The sequence below is a fragment of the Anopheles coluzzii genome, chromosome 3, assembly GCF_943734685.1.
Source record: "Anopheles coluzzii chromosome 3, AcolN3, whole genome shotgun sequence".
Classification (NCBI taxonomy): Eukaryota; Metazoa; Arthropoda; class Insecta; order Diptera; family Culicidae; genus Anopheles; species Anopheles coluzzii.
The window spans coordinates 81,139,664-81,159,176 of NC_064671.1; the positions used below are offsets into that span (position 1 = coordinate 81,139,664).

General features: G+C 45.9%; 1 protein-coding gene across 1 annotated transcript in view; it reads right to left on the reverse strand.

Moving 5' to 3' along the window:
* The window catches only part of LOC120954612 (serine-rich adhesin for platelets), a 348,593-nt gene that overhangs the window by 276,857 nt on the left and 52,223 nt on the right, over positions 1-19,513 (reverse strand). The gene's annotated exons all lie outside the window — the stretch shown is intronic.

The following is a 19,513-nucleotide window of genomic DNA, read 5'->3' on the forward strand; positions in this document are numbered from 1 at the left end:
CGCACACCGCACAGAAACAAGCCGACGGGTGTAAACCCGCGGAAATTGTCACCACATCTCGAGTGGGGCCGCTAGCTGCATGTTCTTACACCATTTTGTTTGGTTGCGAAGGTTATTCTGGTTACGTTTCGATTTGCTCGATTGTCAATAAGCGCTGCAAAGTGGTATGCAGATGTGAAGATGCGAAAAACATTTTCCAGCAAATGAGGTGCCAGTTCGGAGCTGCTTGTCAAACTCATGCTCGAACGCTTCACACAATGACTCTGTCGGCAGCAATCGTGTGTATGTGTGTGTGTGCTGGTTCAGTAATAAGCATTGTAAATGAATGGTAATTAAATTTGCATGAAAACATATTGAAAAGATATGTTAATGTGTTTTGACGCGCGTGCAAGACCTTCAACATACAGCCACACAGCGAGGGACGACAAAACGGCAGCAAAACTTCATAGCATAAGGGTGGAATAGGGCGAAAAAACAAAACACTATTGCCACCCCGCTTTGACAGAAGAAACAATGGATAATAGCCATCCCCCTTTTCCCATCGTCCCCGTGCTTTGTTTGTGGGTTAAATCTCGCCGCCTGAGAGCCCAACCTGCATTACACCCGCTGTGTGGCTTGGAAGTTCTCATCGTCCCGGGCTCTACTAGCCGGCAAGTTCGTTGACGTTCGTTGCTGCTCTCGAACGCTGCCGAGCAAATCGTGCTGCATCGATTTTCCATCCATTGATTTCCGCCGCAGCGTATAGCTGTTGAAATTCAAATCGGTTTGGGCGAAAAGTTTCACTATAATTGATTCTTGCAATGTGACTTTGGCAAATGGGTTTACTTTTTTAAGAAACGGCATTTCACTGTGTGCCGCACCAAACGTACGACTGAGTTGGAGAGAGAGAGAGAGAGAGAGAGAGAGAGAGAGAGAGAGAGAGAGAGAGAGAGAGAGTGAAAGAGAGAGTGAAAATCGAAAAGCAAAAAGCATATAAAATGCCCAATTTGCACCGATATTGGAGTTGTTTAATGAACGGAGTGAGATGATGATGGCGGCGATAATAATGGAAACTTTATTTCAAGCACGTTTTAGGTTAGCTCTCTCGGTGTCCCCCCGAAGCAAGAAGTTTGAGAGAATTCGAGTCGTTATTATAGATTGCCGGTAATAATCGTCTCATGAGGGTTCATTGATCGAGTTCGCAAACTGTCCGACAAGACAAGCAAGAACGCGCAATTTGCGCCAGCATTATCGAGGACTCTACACATATCCTTCCAGTCGCAAACCAAACGCTCTATCAACTGCGCTACGCAGTCGTATCAAGGAGGGTTCGTTGGAAATCAACCTGTTTCTTTCTCACTTGCCTCTCTATTGCCCCGTTTCACACCTAAAATGACGTCCAAACAATCGCCTTATCAAATGCTAGAATTTTCCTTTTTGTTTGTCGAATTAAAAACAAAACCGTTCGAAGATTAAATTTGCTCGTGGCTCACCAATGGGACAACATACACCATTACAAACACACTCCTCACCTCGCCTACCCACAACACAGCTGTCCTGTCTGTGGGAGGAATCTAATTGGTTGTTCAAATTGCAGCACCGGCAGTGTGTATGGCCTGAAAAGAAAGCCTATATCGGCTTGTGTGGCTTCAACACACACTGCAGCAAGGCAAAATAAAATCTAAACTAAATCAAAACCACCGGCCGCATGGCCACGAAACTCGAGATGCGAGCATTTTGTAGCTCTGTGTGTGTGTGTGTGCGTTTGTGAGTGTTTTCTTTTTTATAGTTCAGGCAAATTGGTACGTACATCTGACCGGAGATGAAAACTGTGCACTACGAGTAGTGGGAAAAATATACAGACAAACCCAAGCGCTCTAAACAAATTCACTCTCGTTTCCAGCCGTGCGGTCTCTCTTTGCCCCCTACTACCCCTGGCTCCAGCTGTTGTGACATTGTGGTCACAACTTTTTGCCATTCTACCAACCGAGTGCTCGCGTATATGGCGACACATTCGACACCGGGTCAAACTTGCATCCATCAGCGCATACACAAACACACACAGGGCGGATGGTGCTATGAAGTGAAGGGAGGTGACCGTTTTTCCGACACCGTTTTGACTTTCATTTTTCGACATCGTAGCACGACAAACAACAAACAAACCCGCTGCCCGGTGCACTCCGGTGTCCGGTTTTTCGGGTGACACCCGGCCGATGACGATGCTGATGATGATGATGATCGTAAACTGATTCTACCAGAGAGACGTTACATGACACACTCCACCCAGAGCATCATACCAGCGGATCTGTAATTCAAATTAGACTGCCATGCAAAACGGAATGTCCACACATACAGTACACCGTCCGGCTGCATAGTTTTAACCAACAGATTCCGAGATTTGGAAGCGGACGGGGAGGGAGTAGACAGATATTCTAGAACTGGGAGAAGCAGTGCACTAACTCCAAACACTTCTACTACTACTACTACTACTACTACTCGCCAACGACCTCAGTCCATCAATTTCTGGAAATTCAAAGAGTGCCAGCGCTTATGTTTGTTGGGCCACTGGCCAAACGCGTCGTGTTGGGTTCGGTCCAAAACGAACGAGCTGAGAAGGCGAAAAGTGCCAAAATTGTACCGACTATTTGTGCTCACCAGACTCGGTGAATATGGAGCATCCTTTCCGCTCGGTGCAAACGAATGTTTTTTCCTCCCGATAGGGATGGAACACTTCCGCACACACAACCGCAACGGGAAAGTATAGCAATAATTTTACTTTTTAATTCTTGACCAACGGTCCAAAGCGTTCGATTCAGAATATTTTTACATTGCATTGCAGCGTAGACGAGGGGAAACTTTACTTGTGTCCTTTGATATTGCCCTGACCGGATGCGGCGACCAAACAATAACAAACTGTGCCAATTCCAAGGAGTCAGTAGTGGAAAAAGGCATTGGTCCAACTAACAACATATCGATCCAAGAATACAAAAATTGATTTTTTTTTTGTTCCACTTCCCTTCCTGCAAGCAACAAAATACTGAAATAATGAGAAAACATGGTGACAGAAATTGTGGAAGTTTTGCAAATAAATAAACTCCAGCAAGCGCACATTATACAAGAAAAACACAGTACAACAAACAGGGACTCAAGCGTCAGCGTTACGCAGAAGAAGACAGTTCCCCGGCCCGAGCAAACTCCTTGGAATTTGACGCTGAAACAATCCGAAAAATGTCACATAATTTATTGCGTGCGAGAGCGACGAAAATTTATCGTCTGCCCGTGCCGCCATTCAGTGGGCAGGGTTAACCTTTCCGGGTTGCTGTGTGTGTGTGTCGTGTGGTACCCAAAAAACTTTGGAGTCACACGCAAAACGCGTACCGAGCAATCAGACGTCGTTGACGTAATAAATGAAGAGGGATAACTTACACCCCGTTTGGTTGGTGAAAACGGGACGGTATTTGTGCTACGCCAAGGAGGTCCTTTGCCCTCCCCGTCTTTTAATCGTCTTCATGGTGTATGCCTTAAAACGACAGTAGAAAAAAAAGCAAAGCCTGAAATCAAAACCCTTAAAGGACCCCGGGCACGAACCAATCGTCCCGTTTAAAGTCGGCGAAGCAATCCCGTTTTACGGCGCAAAGGGGTGTCCTACTTGGGCCGGGTACACAAAAGGGCGTGTTCACGAAGCGGTGCGCCGGGGTTTGCGGAGTTCAAGGACGCGTACACAGAGCGTGCACGCGCTTCTAGCCAGGGAGGTCGCACCAGGCCCGAGGGGGTTAAAGGTAACGTGCGAATGAAATGTCCAAGAAACAATGGACCACTCTTTTTCTCTACGCTGGAATAGTAATCGTGTTTCACAATAGAGTGAATTTGTATTTGTAAGAATACACATAACCCCCTCTCAATACCCTGGGGCCAGGAATCGATTGCAACTGCTACTGCCTACTCAAACAAATCGAAAGTCTGTCCGCGTTTCTGGCAAACGTTTAGAACCCTTAGCTTCAGTCTTATTTTAAACGCAGTAAAACAAAACCTCCAGGCGATAGCAACCGAGAGAGAAGTTCTTCCGGGCATTACGGGCAACATACACACTTACAGTGGCGTAGCACGCATTCACGTCAATCAAAGCGCGGCAGAAGAAATGACGCACGCACGCATTTCAAATATGACAAAAAAAGGGTGTGGAGAGTTTATATGCCCCTCGATCGAAGGAGTCAATTGCCATAGTAACGGCGCAATTTTTAACACCCCTACCGTTTTGTTTTGCTGGCTGGCTGGGCTGCGTTGCGTTGATTTCGCTATTACGAACAATAAATCATTTCGCAAAATGGGAGTGCGATAAATTATGCAAATCCGCGTATTCCACACACCCCACCGTAAACGCTTTCCACTGTAAGATTTTCTTCGCTCAACTTGCCAAAAAGCAACGAACATCGTCTTTAAAACTGCAGAAAACCGCTGTCACAGCAACCCCGGGGTGTACAGGCACAGGCGGAAGGCTTTAAAACCGTTGATCCGCTTTTCCTCGAAGGACGACCAGGGCAAGCAGAGACGGCACAAATTGCTGGTCACAGATGGTTTTTCATTCTCCCCCTCCCAACGGCCAGCGTCTGAAGGCTGACCGCGGACACTGAGCCAGTGTATGCGGTGGAGCATTTTTGGAGCACTTGCACCGCACACACATGCACCAACCAATTCTTGGGTCAGTTGGTGGGCACGAAGATTTCATAAAACCCTCGTGGTTCGCCGTGGTTCATTGAGCTTTACCAAGTGGAAACATCAGCATCATCACCATCAGCATCATCAGGCAGCAGCAGCAGCAGATCCCCTTTGTTGGAAGGTTCATGCTACTTCTCTGGCAAGACTCTCGATCCTTTGGCGCTAGGTGGCGCTTTGGTGGAGATACATTCAGTAGTGGCGAGCGATATTGGAATAAATTTTGCACAAACATGCACTCCACAACGCGTTGCACTTGCCTGCTGTGTGCTCCCTGGTCGTCGTCTTGCCGAAAGTACGGAAAACCGAAAGACAAACAATCCCTCTCCCGACACCGAAAATCCCGACACCCGGGGACACACCACAGCTCTATGGAGAGGCATCGCGCGAGCGGCATCCAGGCATCATATTTTTCATTTTTTACAAAAAATTAAATTTCACCACATCCAGCGTGTGGCCACTACACACTACCCACAAGCACCCTCTCTCTGGGCATATGCTGGCGGAGCTCGGTAACAACTGTTAGACAACATAAATGTATTCATAGCGCACTTCGCTTGCTCTGTCAGGATTTTCGGGAAGCACTGAACAGGGTTGCGGCGGTATCCCTTGGAGCGGTCACAGATGAGAGGGGGGAGTTCTGAGTCGGATCAGCTCGCTTATTAGCCGCTCTTTTCCTCGGGGCAGTGAGGAAGAGACGACGATGACGGTGCGCTACAATGACGTCGGATAAGCACCCCGCCCGGTCGCCCCATGCCCCATGCCACCACACCGACCACAATAAAGATTCGCATGATCCTCGCCCAGTGTCAAAAGGGCGAAATTCTCCCAACTCAGCCCATTCCGCGGCCGTCTCGCGTGCCTATTCGACCGCACCGAATCGCCAACAGCTGGCTTACGCTTCCGGTTGCTCGAGGTGAACGGAGCGGCGCAGCGGAGGCTTTTGAAACAGTCTCGGACTCGGCTAAACCTGCCAGCAGTGTTCGCCATTTCCCGGCGTTTTCTGGAAGGCGTTCAAGAGGAAGTGAGATACGAAACGTTGGAGATAGGTCGAAGATGAGATCTCGGAACAGTTTGCCAAATTTGCCTACCGACTGCCGGCCTGTTTTTGAGGGGACTTTTGGGGGGGTTGCAGGACATCCCGGGCTGGAGGGTTGAGTTGCTGAACCATCACAAACTCTTTGAATCTTCGGCTTTGACTTCCAAACACTCCCTACCCTACACCTTCTTCTCCAACGAGAAGGCGAGAAAAGGGTTTGCCGTCATTTGCTTATTCTGGTGCTGCTGCTGCTGGTGTTGGGGCACGTTCTGAAAACCAAAACGCTCATGTCTCATGTTCCCATTCAAAGCAGAGCAGTCTAAAAAGCTCTCCACAGGGTGTTTGTGTGTGTGTATATAACTTTTTGGAGTATATCTCCCTGTCCCTAGGCACAAACGAGAGACTGGTGCCCCACAAAAACGAACGCAGTAGGAGAGAAAGTGTTGAAGTTTAATTAGTGGTATAATGTTTTCATTAGGGATATAAAGCGACTATTTTTATGATACCGAAACCACGCCGGGACGGCCTTTTTCCTCGACCGAGCACATGCGGGCTTTGCGTGTGTGCCATCATCACAAACACAAACACTACTCGCGGTCGGGTAGGCGGAACAGGGGTTCGCCCGGAGTGCATAAACGCAGCTGGGGCCCGTTTGACCGTAACGCGTGCTTGGCTAACGCGCGTCACTGAATCGAAAATTTGCCGAACAGTATTGAGACCAAGTGAGTGCACTACTTTCGCTCCCATTGTTTCCTTCCACATAACGACATTCACAGGAGCTTTGGTAATGCGTTCCAACACTCGCTACTAAATGTTAAGGTATAACAGATTGGCTGTGGCCGCTGCTGTTCGTTCCACGCATCGGTTCGTCAACTTTAATTGATTGTGTTTTCAAAATCGTTCAAAGCACGTACAGGTGAGAAAAACGATACGAAACATTGGTTACAAGCGGGAATAATAAATTGAAAGCTGAATTAATCTTAAAACAGAAAACTAAATTGAATTCAATAAGGTTGAAAATGTATAACAGGGTGTGTTTGATGGACCATGATTATAGAAAAAGATTAGAAACAGTTTCAAATAAAAGAAAGTAACTTTTCAAAATGACACAAAAATAAAAATAAGTAAACAATAGGACGAAAAGGTAAACTTAAATCAGACGAAAACAAGCAATGAATAAATAACTGCTACACAACAAAGTGAATGCGAAACGAAACAGAACCCATATCTTTCCAACACCACAATACCAATGCACCGAGAAACAACAAACATCATCCGATTGGCCGCACGTGGGTCAATTATTTTGATCGTTTACATTCAAATTGCTCATCAAATTGCAGCGGTGGGGGCCAGCAGCACACCGCTACCACACACCACTACCAACACCACCACCACCACCATTCACAATGATGTAAATTGGCTATAATCAACTAATTATTAATTGTTAACCAATATACACCCCACTTTTGGGGGCATTATCTAACAAGAGAAGATGGCGAGGGTACAGAAGAGTTTAGAAAAAGAGATGGAAAAAAGAGATGGACAGAGGGAGAGAGAGAGAGAGAGAGAGAGAGAGAGAAAGAGAGAAAGAGAGAAAAAAACTTAATCAAAATAATGATCTTCCTCCCACCAGCTTCATCGTTTTTCCACCGGCATGAATGATTCGCTATTGGATCATTATAATTAAAGCCTCATTCACCGGGAGCAGAGAGTGAAGTGTTGTGGTGTCTTGCGCTTTTAATAAACCTTGTTTTTATTTATTTTTATTTTTTTTAAGCTTTTTTCTTTACCCGTTTCATAGTGACGTTAGGCGGCAAAGTAACGCTCCGCAAACAAACACTTCATAGCGCAATGTTCTCTGCGTCAGTTACACGGTTTTCGCAAACAGCTAAAATGAAATGGTACATATTTTGCGGTCCAGTGGAATCGATTGGAAAATCGATCACCGTGTATCGATTACAAAACACGATGTGGTGGTGGTGGTGGTCCTGCTGCTGCTTGTTGACGGTTATCGACTGGGTGCTTTAGACGCAAGCGAATGCCATTTAGTTCACGTGTTTAATTAAACACAAAGCAGTGCCAATTAGTACAAGCTGATTACACACCGATCCGCAACTAATTCGAACGATAGCTACTCGTTAACAGCAGCATATTACACGTTATTTTCGTTTGTGTTACAAGTAGTTTTGAAGTATTACTAAATGAAAATTAAAACAAACGTTGTTGTTTAAAAAAACCACCCTCTGCCGTTAAGTGCACAACGCACCGAAAATGAGTTCCGAACACAATTGCGGAACTTAATGCTCCAACGCTCTCCATTTCGGGAAAAACTGACTAAAAAGAGCAAAAATTGGGTGCTCACGCTTACACCAATTTTCGGATACGGAACCACCATTAAGCGCCCGGTGGTTAAGCCTTTTGTTGGTGGCGTGCTTTTTTTGTGGAGGTGGAGAATAGGTATCAATCCCACCCACACCATTAGAACTAACAAAAAATAGACCCACCACCATCACAGTCTGTTGTGCGTGCGGTAATAGCCGTCACCTGTGAAAAATTTCTTTCCTCTTTTCATTCTGCAATCTTTTTTTCGGGTGGTTAGCTTCTGTGTGGTGCTTTTGCTGTCATTTTCCTGCCTGCCCGCTGCCAGAGTGTTGATGATTCTCACTTTTATGTTTATCCAACCCTTGGTTGCCCTCTTCTCCTGTGTCTGGAGCTCCATCGCAGTTGTATGAAGCCTAGAGACACGGTGGTGTGGGAAATATTCTAGCCAAATTAATGAATGAACTTTCGCTTTTCTACCATTTTAGGGGTGCGTTAGCAGTCATCTGGAGCCTTTGTTGTACGTTGTGCGATGCATGAATAAAATAAAATTCTCCAAACATAACTAACTTCCAACAATTTGCAATTCCTAAAACACTTTCACACGACCGTTCTAGTTAATTTCACAATAATTTAATTTAGCGTTACAATTCATGCCTGATCATACAAAACTGAGGCAAAGAGACCAAGAATATGTTTTTTGTAATCCTAACTTGACAAATTTTAGCAAATCTACCAACAAAACCGGTCCAATACACGATACATTGTCTAGCCCAACAGCAGGCTTGTTAGGCTTAAGAAAAGCGACAAGCCTAAAATCTTGCTCACTGGGCGCTAAAGTATTTCAGTGGAACAACAACGGGACTGGCAACACAAGCCGGCGTGGCTATGTGACGCCACAAAAACCGCAAACCACCCAAATGATCACTCCAGCGGAATAGGTTTGTTCGTTTTCGCCGACTCCGCGAACAAAGCCGGGTTAACGGGTGAAGAATGAGAAGAAACAAACGGACCCCCTTCAGCACAAGGTTAACCCACTACCACCCAAACACACACACACACACACACACACACACAAAAACGAGGGCTAAGAAAGAGCATGACAAAGTGATTAACTGCTTCCCATAAAGGCTTACCTTTCGGTAGGAACCTAGGGGGTGATAAGTATCTGGCCAGCCGGGTCCCAAACTGCAATGACTGTTGGTGGTGTGGGAGGCATAAAAGCCTTCGCCATTTAATTCGACAATGCACCGGTGACCGAGCGAGACAATGGGGCAATGGGGGCAGGTTTTCTCACCGCTCGCACTACAGCAGCAGCAGCACATCAAGCAGCAGCGCCATTCTAATCCGTCAACAAAATACAACCACGCGGGTAAGACTTTAGCTCCCGCAACATTGTCAAAGATCAATGTATTTCGCTTTAGAAAAAAAACCTGTACCCAAAAATATTACTCTTTGTTTCTTTTGCGTGGTGCTTTTTTTTCAATACATTTGCGACAAAAAAAATCCATCACAACAAATACTGAAACCCCGACGACGCTCCGTACCCTTTTAAGCGACAAATAATCGTTTCGTCTGAAAGATCCCAAACAACAACGCTCAAGTTTTGGGCTCCCACAAACTCTTTTGGCCGGGGGAGAGGTTGTAGCTGTTCGTTGCCCTACTCTTCTTGGCGTCTCCACTGCTATCCATCAAAAATCGCGGCAACGAAGAAACTGTTTTGCGGACACAAACACACACAAACACAAAAAAAAAAAACAAAATAAAGCCAAACCCCGGCGTTCGAGAAACTTAATCCCAATCGGGGTGTCATGTGTTCATGTAACCGTGAGGGTACGCAGTGGGGAAATGGAACCAACTACAACACCCTAACACAGCAGGCCAACATGTTCGTTCGTGAGGAGGCACCGTTTGTGTCAAGCCAAACCTGCTCATTGCGCTCCCGTAAACAAAGGGAAAGGAGAGAAAGACCGAGAGAGAAAGCTAAAGAGAGCTAAAGAGAGCTAAATCTTATGGCTGTGTGTCTTTCCACACACAACCATCAACTACGAAAAAGAAGTCATTTCCAAAGAATAATAATGAACAAAATCAATGCCCGAAGAAACCCGTTGATGTCCGAGACTTGCCCCACCAGGTCCCCGCTTGCATTTTTTTTCATTCGTTCGCCCGTTGCTATAAAACCGCCGTTTGCCCACCGTTTTCCGTGGGTCTCTCGGCTTGCGTGCTCCGATTATGGAGTGAAACTACCGCTTTTGGCGTGGAAAGTCACCCGTTTTCAGCCACGTGGAGGTGAAAGGAGTTTCGGCTAGTCAAGCTTTGCTGCATAAGATTGGAAAGAGAGGGGATGAATTGACGGTTAAGAGTGGCAGAGGTATGAAGAAATAATAAAGGTAAGTAAACTGCAGCGGTAACTAGGTTCCGGGATGGAAAAGGGATCGAAATCGGAAGAAATGATTAAATAATTACCGATTACGTTAGCGTGTACAAAAACGTGCGTTAGCGTCAAGAAAATAAGCATACGTTAACATACACAAAATGGCTAAACGTGCATGGTTAAAAAATCAAAAAGAAATTCATTATACCACGTCCGTGTATGATTTAAAGAATGTATCCTGGTCATGGCACCAATTATGTTTTTTTTACTCAGAAATAGTATAATTTTTCAAACGAGTTCCAATTTTCATTTTCAATAGCAAAGTTTGGAATATTGTGCAGGGATTTTTATAATGTATTTTTTTTTTTTGTAAAAAACTATGCTTCATACACACACAAACACGTGTGAAGCGTATTACACACCATACAAGGTAGTTTTATTCCAATTTAAAATTCGACGGGACACTAAGGTTCCCGTGAAGAAATACCCATTATGATCGTCACCGAAAAAAAACTCACATTTTCACACCACCACACTAATGTGCTGGCATCACGTAAAGCATTCATAGCATAAATCTCTAACGCCCCCTCATCCCAACCTTACGCCCAAAACGTAATAAAATAGACGAAAATCGTTACAAAAATCATTCAACAGCTAGATTAATTATTGACTTTGCTTTAACGTTCAGTTGCCCCCGCTAGTGCGGTGCTGGTCGACAGAATAAAGCCGAAAATGTATTACTAAAACTCATCTTCACACGCGTGTAGGAGGGTTGGCATTTTCCAACACACGTTGGCTCACACACCATCTTGCCGCTGCTGCTGCTGGGTGTTTTTTGGAGGTTATATTAATTTAAAAATAAAAACACATCACCGAGAAATCGTGCCCGTGGTGCTAAAAATAGTGCAACCAAGCAGGCCGTTTTGCCATACAGCACACACACACACTAACAAGAAAAGAAAAAAATGGGAACATCGCCAGCAGAGCAAAGCCAGGAAGCAAAGTTTATGAATGTGGAAAATTTGAACAGGGCGAAAATTCTTTGGGCGTGTGCGCGCATCTCGCGCTGTGGTATGCGTAGCACGCTCGTGTGGCGGTGTGATTTGGGCGCCTGCGCATAGCTAGATATTCTCGTGACATCGGTAAGAATAAGCTGTTTAAAAAAATATATGTGCAGGCATTTGTATTAACATGCTGTGTTGTGTGTGCAAAGCAAAACGATGCAGGGCGGAGAGCGGGAAGAGCAATGCATCCCGCAGACGTTTGTACGAGCATGTGTATTGCAACATGCCCTCGGTTGAACGAAGCGCGAACACATGTTTGATTACGCGCCGCTTACACTTGGGCATCCACCACCACCCCTGTGTCTCCACACTCATCCATTCTCATCCCCCAAAACGATACGAGTTCATGCGAGTGATCGCGCATGAACGTGGTGGAAGAGTTTGAAAGAGAGATTTCTCTCCTGTGCGACTGTAAGTCAGATATAAGATTTCTGTGAGCAAAACCAAGCGAACGGACGCATATGCGTGTAAGGTGATGCCTTTTGTTATCGGAAAAAAATAGAGACGGACTGGAGAGAGAGAACCCGTGAAAAAATAAAACACACATACTCAAAATAAGAAAATCAAATATTAACCCTAACGCACGAACACCACCACCGTGAGCGCGCGCACACACACACATGACATGGCAAGAGGGATGAAAGCGTCGTGCACGCCACTAAACTCTCCCTCCCCCCAGGTCGAAGCGTGTAAATTGCGCTCAAAATGCGCTGAAACCGCACGATTCCGGCCCGTGTTGTCTGCGTTTGCTTGCGTTTTCAATGGAAACCGGTAAAGAGAGATGAAGGCGAATGGGGAACAACCCCCTGTTCTTCCCTTCTAACGCAGTAACGGAAAGACAGGGTGGAGTTGGGGGGGAACGGCGGCATATTTCACCACTACCAGTGCATTCGCCTTGGACCATCATACAGAGAGAGAGAGAGAGCGAGAATCAAGATGAATTATTTATCTGCGCTCAGGACGGTGGTTTTGCCGCAGCGAGAAAACTCGATCATCACCCGTGTGTCTTTGGAGACGATTCTCTCTTTCAGATGCTCTTAAAATTGAGTCTCAAAATCAACAACACGGGGTGAAATGCCAAATGCGCTGTGCCTGTATGTGTGTGTGGCCAGAGCCTGTCAAAATGGTTCGAAAAACGCGCAAAACTTGCATAAACCAACAAGTTGACACAAATTTATTTGTGGCAAACAAACTAGCGCATCAAAAATTGTCTAAAACAACTCCAAAAACTTCACATTTAAGGGCGTTTTTAAGGTACTGCGCGTTGCCATTTCCTAGCTCCAAGCAAAGAAGCACCACGCCGGCGCAAAGGCAATCTCGCGAAGGCCAGGTAAACATGCGCACTAGCAGCCGCTACGGTTTATACAACAACAAAAAGGCATGCTAGTATTCGTGCAGCAGGGGTTAGATTTCAATCTTAACTAACCAAAACCAACCCCCTCTGCTCCCGGTGCCTTCTTCCCCCGCTTGAGTTTCTTCAATTCTTGGGTTTCTTTTTGTGATGTTTTGGCAAATGCATTCCAACCCGGCTCGGTGCGAAAGAGAGTGAGTTACCCACCACGCGTTGAGATCGGCGCATTAGCCGAAACGAGAAGTCCGAGATTGCAGCGAATCAAGATGGTGGTTGCAGACGGGGCCCCGCCACCCTAGGCACAGAAACAAATGGCGACGACTTGTTTCCATTTGCCCAAGCTGGGGGAGAACTGTGCCGGGGCGCGCCAGACAGAGCAAAGTAAAAGTGCGCCGTTCTCGTCCACTGTCCCAAAAACGGAACTGCTGACATTTTGAACGGAACGGTTTGCCCAAAATGGGATGCGAATAAATGTGTAGCAGAAAATCGGAAAACTGAACGCCTAATAAAAACAATCACAAAAGTCTTTCGGAAGGTAATGTGCCAATGGAAACTACAAAGCAGACACGGATAAATGGAACGGCGAGGTTCCTGCGCACCGGAGTAAAAGGTGAAAAGCCGAGGCGCGCGTATCCCCATAAGGTGGCCTATAGGTTCGTTGCTTTCCCTTTACCTTCGCAGCAAAACACGCAACATAAGCCGCACGTTGCCACAACTGTGCATGCGTGCGTGCGTGCATGTAGGAGTCGGAGTGACGAAAAATGGTTTATTATGTGCATTTTTTACTCACGCCTCACTGCCCCAAATAAAATTGAAGATAAAAAACAAAAAAAAACCCGCCTTACATTCTCTCTTTCTCTTTTCTGCTTTTTTTTCTCTTTGCCTTTTTCTAACTCATACAAGACAGTCGAAACACCACCAACACACACTGCGAGGAAACACAGCAAACTGAAGTAAAACGACAGAACGTGGAGCTGCTGCATATATACCGGTACTTCAATCTCTTTCTGGCTCTCCCTATTGCAGGGGGTTTGTTTCCCTTTCGCAAGGTTTCAGGCTCTCTCGCTCGCTCCCCCATTCTGTCCTCCTGCTTCCATGTGGATCATGAGCATGTTTGGGGGCAAGTGCCCCGACGTCTAAAAGACACGATCAGCACTGGCAGAGCGCGCAAGCAAGCAGTTGTATGCTTCTTTGGGTGGTAGAGAGACCCGTTTCCCGTTGTTTTCTTTGCGGTCATCGCATATTATTGCCCAACTGCTGTTCTTTGATTTTGAGGAACAGACATGGTTCAGCAACAGAAAGAGATGGAGATCTTGGAGGCAGATACTGTATGGCAGGGAGAGAGAGAATTATCTTCCCTCAGTTTAGGGGGAGCACATAGTTTAAGTTTGGAGAACTCATGTGTTGTCCTCTGGGCAGTAGCAGAAGTCAGCATGATGTAGTAGTTTTGAAGGCATTAGATAAGATGAACCTTGTTTTTTTAAATAGGTTAAGCGAACTTCTTATTTCCCCATAAGCTCTCCTTAAAATATTTTCAAACAGAGAGATCTTCATTTCCGAGATTCGAACTCATAGCGATGTGTACCGCACTGATCACGGCCGATGCATTTGTCGATGGTGCTACCTCACCGGCAACACAGATTACAGTTAAAACGACTTCATATTGTTACCTGCACTGTGGACCCGTATCATACCAATTATTTCCAATCAAAAAGGTATCAAAATTAATGTTTAACTTTAGTTTGCTCACACAATTGATGACTGAACTTAATCTAAAACACAAAAAGTGAGTGTATAAACACGCTTACACTTCATATACAGCCGTTGCCAGGCATATATTAAACCCTTCCTGACAAAATGCACTTTCTTATCGCCTATACACATTCCACTTATCTTCCTTTCGTACATGTGTAACCGGAAACAATCTCCCAACACATCACTCGGCCAATAAAATAGCACCTCGTTATCTGAAAGTCTGGTTTGAAAACTGGGAGGAGGGAGAGAGACTGTTTATTATTGCTGATTTTTTTTAATCAACCTCGATAAGGTCTCTCTTATCGAGATTACAACGCAAACCCACAAAATCATTAAATGGAAGTAAAATGATTTCTCCATAAAAGTGCCAACAATTTCATCCCGTTTGCTTTCGGTTCAATTAAAGCGTTGCCGAGCGTGACCTGAGAGCTTGACTTCACCGGCCGGCCCGGTTTATTCGTGTGATTCGGGAGACACGGGGAAAAAACGCAGTTTATATCTTGTTTTATTTCACGTTTTTAAAAATGCATCACAAACTCTCACCTTCTTTCGATTTTTGGAAACGTCTGAAACGGCTGTGAAAAAATGCACAGTGCGTTTCAGTTGCAAAGATTCGTTTTTTTTCCTTTATATTCCATCTCTCCTTTCGCCCTCATGAGGTGATCACGTTAAGAGCATACGGGGACTAACCGGTTCGAAATTGGCAGCAGCAGGAAAAATGAGAGCAATTCCAGGCCAACCAGAGAGCAAGCAAAAAAAACACACAACAATAACGAAACAGAACTGCGGGAATGCACCCCGAAAACCGGTTTAAACCGGTCTTTAGGCCGCTTGTTTCCTCACGCGGTCCATAAAATCGCTTTCGATTCAACGTTTTGCCGGGCAGAGTTTAAGAGTCCTGATTTTAGGCCTCTCGGATGACCTGGCCAGGACACGGGGTTGTGTGACACGGGGCCAGAAGAGCCAGACGCAGGCTGGAGAGCGGGGGGTTCCTCCTATCGCACTCTTTCGCTCTTGCTACCGTGCTTTGGGCGCGATGTTTTATGTTGCAAAACCATTTTCCTGCTTAATTTGGGGTTTCCTATTTTCGCTGGCCCCTGTCCACACGGTTTCCGTCTTTGGGGTTGCTGTTTTTTGTCCTCTCTTCTGCCTCGCTCGTTCTCTTTGTATGCGTGTGTCCTGGGCTTCATCCATCGATGATCACCGAAAAAACAAAACAACAAAAAAAACCGGCTGGACGCAAACCATGTTCAACATCCTTCGCGCGCGGGCAATAAAACATATAGCATAAGCGCGGAGTTTTCGTGGTCGCTTCCATTTGCCAAACTACCTTTTTTTTGTTACAAAAACCCTGCCTCACCAGCCTCCTGAGGGTTTTTGTTGCTGTTACCACCTACCCGTTTCATTCGACAGAGAGGCTCTTGTTTCGCTTTCAGTCGTCTGGCGCATCGCAAGCCCACGCCAAAATCGAAGCGCGAGACGGCGGTCGGTGGTTGACGTTGAAAAAAGCACACACAAACAGAGGTACTCGGCAAAGGCAAAGGGACACTCTTCTGTTGTGCGCACCTCTCCAGCGAGAACCCACACGGATCCCGGAGGGACTTGATTAATGGCCGCCGGAAAGATAGCGACGATGCCATCGCAATTTTCGCATAAATGAACGACTGCAAAATTAACCATACGAACAGTTTGTTTTTTTTTTTACTTGTTTTGTCTTCCTTTTCTGTGCGCAAAACGCGGACAGGATTTTACTCCAACTTTCAGCCAACGCTGGAGCGAAGGGGATGGTGATTATTTTTACTTCATAGAAAGGGGAGCCTTTTTTGTCCTTTTTTTGTCTATCCGATGTTGACCAGCCAGATGTCGATGTCGAGAGCGTGGCTCGTAATATGAATCATACCGAGCCTGCGTTGGCCCCAACACGGAAAGACACAAAATAAAGCTGGACGATGCCCGACTTTTGGTCATTATTCATCCGATTTTTGAGGATAACTTGCGGTGGCCTGTGCCCTGCAGAGACCCCACACTCTCTCCCACAGTGCCATAAACTGACCGTTAAGTCTACGTTTATCCGTTGTTTTACATTTATCCGCCCGAATGATGACAGATTTTCAAATTGAACTTTACGCTGCCACAGAGCGAGGGACCGAATGTGAAAGTGAAAGTAAAGTACGAAACAGAGTACTGAGTTGCGGACGTTGGGTACTTCGAGGGATTAAAGAATGTAGATGAACAATATTTTAATGAGATTTATTGGATGTCCTGCAGCAAAGTTTGTTCAAACACATCTCTAAATCTATCTATTCTCTATACATTATTGTGCTAGAGCTCTCCACAATACAGCTCATCACACGCGCAAGGGAAATGAAATGACTTTACGAATCTCCCAAAAGTTTCACCCAAGTTCTGACAGCGATAAAAAAAACTACGCACAGTCAATTAGCGACCTGGCCAGCCTGGTGTCCCATGTGCAGACACACTCTCACCCGTCCACGTCATGTCGAGTTTTCGGATGTTTCTGCATTCTAATGGAAATGAAATCAGAAAGCGGAACCGAGACCGCTGTGGAGACGAAACTTTTCCCCGTAATAGCCTTTATATGACGAGGCATCCCTCCCAACGACCATATCTAACGATGACCTTCGAGATGAGCACCGCAACACGGTTTGACTGGCCGGTGTCTAAATTATTGTGACAGATGAAGATGTAACTTCACTCCCGAGACACGCTGATGCGGGGATTTTTTGCTGTTTCTTCTTCAACCCGCACGCAGAATGGGACAAGATGAATAATCAAACCTGACGTGGCCTCTCTCCCCGCCGACTTGGTGTTCGCAATGTGGAGGTATAGAAAATGCTGACGCTAAACGCAAAACGCCTCTAATCACATCTCGGAATGAAATTGTGACAATTCTGAGCCGGGAAGGCAGAGGAGCTGCTAAGATTAAGACTCTCAGCGGAGTTCCGCACTATGTCCCGCTGCTCAATTAATGTGATGGATTTCTGTTCACAGGTAAAGAGCCATCGCAAATCGAACGTGTCTCAGGTACTCCCACCATCCTTCCAGCCAAAGAGCCAATGAATTGCCATAGTTACGCCGCAACGAGAGCCAGAGCGATAAGTCGACACCTAACTATAGATATCTATCCTAGAAACGACGGAAGTCTAATCCCTGCCGGAGGGAAAAAGTCGTCCGTTTGAAACCTCCGATCAACCCCAATGCTCCGGAAATGGAAATTCAAAATTAGGTCGTTGCGTGTTTAACAGTGATTAATCGTGAACCGATACAGGCACAGATGGCCGTTTGTGTATCATTAGTTGCGCAAATTGTGTTTCCCGTACGCTCCAAAAATAGAACTCCACCCAGAGAGTGTCCAATGGTTTCGGTTCGAAGCGCTGTTTGGACGTTGTTTGGGAATGTCTAATCCCAATCAACAGCGATTAATTTCAACAGGCTGGAAATTAAAGTATTACATGCAGGGAGCATTCCAACAGATACAAAACGGATGGAAATATCATGTCTTGTTAATTAATGTTTCGAGCTCTCAGTGATGTCTTAGTTGGAGGGCACAGTTGTCATCAAGATTCATAAAATATCGCCACTGCAGGTAATTATAATGACAGATTAAGGCTAGATAGAGCTTCAGAGTTTAAACATCACTGCTATTAGATTTAGATACCAATCATTATTGCTGAAGATTTTTAAGATGTCTTTATATCGATTGTAGCGATCATACCAGAGAATAATTTGGCTTTTCATGATTGTCAATTTATCAAACATCTTCACCCAGACGCTTCTCCAAATCTACACAACCTTGAGTTGACGACTTCGCATGAATATTTAATGCGTCTTGACTGTATATCTTTTAAACTGTCAGCATGCACGTCTGGGCTTGTGTGTTAGACGGTCTCTAATTTCCATTTTGCACCGCTCCTAACCCAGCTTCAGCGACAACCTTCGATAGTGCACAAGAAACGACGGCCGAAACAACAAAACCGCAGAATTGCATTCTCGCGCAACACTGACTCGCGGACGGGGCGCGGACGGGTTTCGGTGGTAATCGGAAACCGAGTTCCGTCCGACGAGGGCGTCCTCTAAGTCTCTAACCGCCGCAGCCCTCTAACATTCCACCCTCTCCAACGCGAAACAACAACAAAAAAAACAATTCAGCCTCACACAAACCCGCAAGAAACACCGGCTAAACAAAAGGAAACGCGGCCAAACGTCACAAAACCGTTCTTTGTTGCGCTGGTGTGGTGTGTCTCTCGTTTTCATTTTCGTTCCCTTTTTGCTTTACTCGCGAGCTCTCAAGCATCTCGACAACGGCCTCAACTCGTCAGCTCGTCTTTCGCTAAACACGCCAGTCTGTGCTCTGCCAAGTTGCAGGGAAGTGAGCGGGAGGTTAGAATATGTTTGCTTCTTCCTGCCTTATAAAACTACAAACGCACCATGCTTGATTTCCCTTTCGTTTCGTTGGTTTCCCAGCCCGCAATTTCTGCGTTTAGAAGCATCGCCAAAACGGCATTCAACACTCTCTTACTGCTTTTCTCGTTCACTCTCTTTCTTCTTCCTCATAAGGGGTGTAATAGAGGAGAGTTTTATCCGGGTTTATGTGTGTGTGTGTGGTGCTTGCCGCGTGTAAATGGTGATCCAACCGCTTAGAATACAGCCGTCGCGACGTCGCGAAGGTTAGAGCTCCCCCGGGCTGGCGCGCGACCGGCGATCGAAGACACTCCACCACACGCCTATATAAAAGCGCGTAAATTGACGCGCTGCACTAAAACATTCACAGGCGCGCTGTTGGGCGAGCTGTACCATTACACCTTCACGCCGACCGCATCCGAAGCGGAGGGCGCCTACATTCGAGACACGTTTTGGGTGGTCAAGCCACTTCCTTTCCACCGGGGTTTGACCCAGCT